The 4839-nt window shown below is 38.6% G+C and overlaps 1 pseudogene; it reads left to right on the forward strand.

Moving 5' to 3' along the window:
- Positions 1–9: 9 nt before the first annotated feature.
- On the forward strand, positions 10–1492 carry LOC122065761 (annotated as a pseudogene).
- The last annotated feature ends 3347 nt before the right edge of the window (positions 1493–4839 follow it).

The raw sequence follows: 4839 nt of genomic DNA on the forward strand, positions 1-4839 counted from the left end.
GGTTCCATTAGAGTGGAGGACAAAAAGCCACATGCGGTTTGTATACCATTCCCAGCCCAGGGCCACATAAACCCCATGCTCAAGGTGGCAAAGCTTCTCCACCACACAGGTTTCCACATCACCTTCGTCAACACTGAATACAATAACAAACGCCTACTCAAGTCAAGAGGCCCTGATTCTCTTAAGGGCTTACCTGACTTTCAATTCCAGACTATCCCAGACGGTCTCCCACCACCTGACATAGATGCCAGTCTACCCGCAGCACTTGCATAGTTCCCTTCCGCAACCTCCTCTCAGAACTCAATACCACAGCTCATATCCCACCGGTCACTTGCGTAGTCTCTGATGGTGTCATGAGCTTCACCCTTGAAGCTGCTGAGGAAATCGGAGTCCCTGAACTATTGTTCTGGACAACTAGCGGCTGCGGCTTCATGGGTTACATGCACTATCCCCATCTCATGGAAAGAGGCCTTACACCTCTCAAAGGTATGCTATAAATAATTTCAAAGCCGACTTCTCTATAACATATCATCACCAATTTAACTCTTTACGTTTTGATTGTGCACTGGACAGATACGAGCTACCTATCCAATGGGTACTGGATTCCAGGAATGAATGGTATCCGTTTGAAGGATATTCCCACTTTTTTTTCGAACTACCAATCCCGATGACATCATGCTTGACTTTGGCAAGGGAGAAGTAGGGAGAGCTTATAAAGCTTCTGCAATTATTTTAAATACATTTGAACTCCTTGAGAAGGACGTCGTGGATGCACTCTCAACGATGTTGCCTCGCGTTTACACCATCGGCCCTCTTCCTTTGATGTTGGATCAGATTAAAGATGATAGATTGAGCTCCATTGGGTCCAATCTATGGAAAGAAGAACCAGAGTCTTGAATGGCTTGATTCCAAAGAACCCAGTTCTGTGGTTTATGTCAACTTTGGGAGCATCACTGTAATGACGCCTCAGCAACTCGTGGAGTTCGCATGGGGGCTAGCTAATAGCAACCACACCTTCTTGTGGATCATAAGGCCCGATCTTGTAGCGGGTGACTCGGCTGTTCTGCCGTCCGAGTTCGTGACCCAAACCAAAGAGAGAGGAATGCTGTCAAGTTGGTGCTCACAGGAGAAAGTGCTAAACCATCCAGCCATAGGTGGTTTCTTAATGCACAGTGGGTGGAACTCTACACTGGAAAGCATTTGTGGTGGTGTGCCTATGGTTTGTTGGCCATTCTTTGCGGAGCAGCAAACTAACTGCAGATACTCCTGCACTCACTGGGGGATAGGTGCAGAGATTGACAACAATGTTAAGAGGAATGATGTTGAAAGGCTTGTGAGAGAGTTAATGGAGGGAGATAAGGGTAAAGAGATGAAGACCAACGCCATGGTTTGGAGAAAGAAAGCAGAGGCGGCCACTAGTCCTCTTGGCTCTTCTCTCCTCAATTTCGACAATATGGTGAACGAAATACTTTTTTCCAATATTGGAAACTAAGATTTGATCGATGGTGTGCAATTCGTGGGTATCACCTTCGTCCACATCCTATTAATGGTGCGAGATGGGATGGGGTGGTTACATGCAAAGAGAGGAAATCTTGGTCCCTCAGTTTGGAGCATTTTTTTAAGTCATTCCTTTGTTTCTACAATTTATATAAGGGATTTAAAAAATGGCACCGTGTATTATAAACTTGATACTTTCTTTTGATCGTCCTTCTATCTTATTTTTCAAAGTAGTATGTAATGTGGGGTACAATTCTATAAACAAAAATAGCCAAAAAAGGAAACTTGCGTGCATTCTTAAAAAATATTGGGGAAAGGATCCTCACTTCAATATATCGCCTATGTAGATACTAAATGGATGTCTAAAATAACATTATCAATAAAGGGTCACAATGTATTTTGTATTTCTAAAAAATCACAAAATAATTTGGGTAATAGGACAGACTCTGGGTGTAATCGCGTAGGATGAACTGGGTAATCAAAAGTCACGATCATGATATAAAATTAGATATAACTAATCCGGAGGTTCCTATTCGAGTTTTATGAACCTTTCATGTTTAAGTTGTTGTAATCTAAATTGATGATTCTCCACTCAGAGTTCGGAGAATGCATAGTAATATCTAAAGTATTGATGTACATGCATAAATAAATATGCGATATATATATATATATATACATATATATTTGTCAATATAAAAAGGAGGTATTTAATTGAATTAGGATTCTAAGTTTTGGCAGGTGGCTAATTTAGATCATGTCCACTTTATTCAATGGTCAAAATGGGCATATCATTTGTCCAACTGATAGAATAGATACCTTGTGATATTTGAAAAAAGGTAAGAGACCCTTACCTAGTCATGTGGGCATCCTGTATCAAAGTGGGGCCAATGAGAACATGAGCAAGAGCATCAAGGAGTGGGGTGATAATTTCACACACCCTTGCATCTAGATGTAGGACCACAATCAGACACCTTTCTTTTTTCTTTCAAAAAATAACGAACTTTCTTTACAAAAAATATATATAATAATAATAATAATAAATAAATAAATAAATAACAAACCGATAATAATACTCTTTTTTTTTTTTTGCCATATCTCGGCTTTCATATATAGATAATGGACAAATAATTGAGATGACAGGGAGATTTAAACGTTGGTTTTGGCCTCGTGGAATAAAAAAACTTTAAATTAAGTTTCGTTAATCAAAGGAGGGAGACGACGCCAATGAACCATCTCCGCTGCCGTTCAAGATAGAGAAAAGGGACTGTGCTTTCTGCCTTCTTTAGCGCAACCGGTTCCGTGCCATTCGAAGTTGGTCATCGTCCTACTTTGTAAGAGATTAGAGATTCAACTCTTCAACAGTAATTATAAGGAAAATAAGAAAAGAAAAAAACAAAAACACTTGCAAAAGCGTGTCTAACAAGTGTTACAACTACGGCTGCAAAGGAAAGCCGGCCATCCTTGGACCCAGGTCATGTGCCAAACAAGGTAAGGCTGCGTTTGGTAATGTTCTATTGGAACATTTCTGGAGTTTTTTCGTTCTATTAAAATGAAAAAATGGAATATAGCGTTTGAGGCATCATAGAAGAGTTTCTATTTTTTTTTTTTTTTTTTTGAACAAAAAGTGAAAAAAGAACAGTGGAAATTGGAATTGACGGAACGACAAATAGCTGTTCCATCTTCCCAGTTTTGTTCCAAATAAAAAAAAAAAAAAAAAATATTTGGGGGATTTTAGGGAAATTATTCCCGATAAAATTGTCTTCTGCCCTAGCTCTTCATTTTTCACAATTTCGCCCACAGAGAGGAGAGAAGACCTGTGTTTTGAAACCGTTCTAGAAACAGATTCACCAAACACCATTTTTTCTTTTAAAAACGACGTTTTGACATAGAAACTGAAATTTCCGTTTTTGACACGAAACGTCGTTTCTATTCCCAGAAACGTTACCAAACAAAGCCTAAGAGTTCAAACCTAATTATTATTAGTATTGTTTTTTTTTTTTATCTACTATCCTAAAGAGCGTCAACTTAACTTTTATTATTATTTTTTTTATCTATCATCTCACTAAGTGCCGATCCGCTTATTGGGCGCTAGTAGGGTAAATAGCCATCTACTTTTACATAAACCTGCACCTATTCACACATGTATATCGGTAAGGTTTAATCTTACAATCTCCTCCCTAAGGTATCGATTCTCCAAACTAAAGCTATCGGATGAAATTTAGCTACAACCCCTATGGCAGTCAAAGAAATGAAATCTAAAAGGACATTTTGGAAAATACAATAACCTAGGAGGGTATTTATGAACCCTAGAAAAAAGTGAATATTTCATTTCTTTGGCTGCAACCCGAGTAGCAGCCAAATTTTTTTCAAAGCTATCACAAGTAGACTAAGTTAATGTTAATAAGAGTTCAAAAAACTGAAATGTCACCACTAGACTACGCTAATAGCAGTTTTTGTTTTGTCAAAGAAAAACAAAAATGTAGTTTTGATGCAGAAAACAAATTTTGGATAAATGTGTAGTTGGTGAATTATGTCAAATTGTGGGTAAAAGTAAACGTAACTGGTGATCAATTATGTCAATGTCGTGGTGCTCCGTGCTCCACACGATCAATTTACTTACAAACTAAACGAATTTTACCAAAATTGGAGTGGAGGTCAACATTCAGTTTTAATACAATAATTGAAGAAAAGGTCGTATCCACATAAATGTTCTCTATTGAAAGCACACTCGAGCATGTGGGGCACACGTCCAAGTGCTGAGTAAGTGCCGGGGATTCAGATCCTTTCCAGCTATACTTAGTCGCCAAAGCATATGCAACAGCTGAGAGGACACAAGAAGCAAGAATTTAAGGTCTTTTTAGTCGTACGTATGTTGGGTATCCCAGCAGTTAGAGAGGATCTGAATCCTATTTGGGATGCTCCCAATGGTCAGATATGGCTGAAGAAAAATCAGTTCCGAATACGATCAGAATTCAAACAAAAAAAAAAAAATTACGAACACACACCATAATCCACCTGACAGTCAAATATGCTTTGTGCACCCCAAGGGCTAGAGGATTTGTATCCACAAAAATAGAGAGAAAATGTGGTCAAGGAAGATATAGTCAACAATCCTTTTGGAGACATTCAATTTGCTTTTCTATGCTTACCCACTCTAGGCACCTTATCTTCTCATAGGTCTTCCTTAATTAATCCTTCCGAGCTTTCTTCATTTTATTCTTCTGTGGGAAGATGCATGAATGATTGTAAGATCTTAGCCATTTATTATCATAAAATTATGGGAAAAGATTCTCTTCAACACCAACATATTGGAGATGCGTATCCAAACCCTCCAGGCCCTTG

This window comes from Macadamia integrifolia, unplaced genomic scaffold (genome assembly GCF_013358625.1).
Source record: "Macadamia integrifolia cultivar HAES 741 unplaced genomic scaffold, SCU_Mint_v3 scaffold2113, whole genome shotgun sequence".
NCBI classification, from domain to species: domain Eukaryota; kingdom Viridiplantae; phylum Streptophyta; class Magnoliopsida; order Proteales; family Proteaceae; genus Macadamia; species Macadamia integrifolia.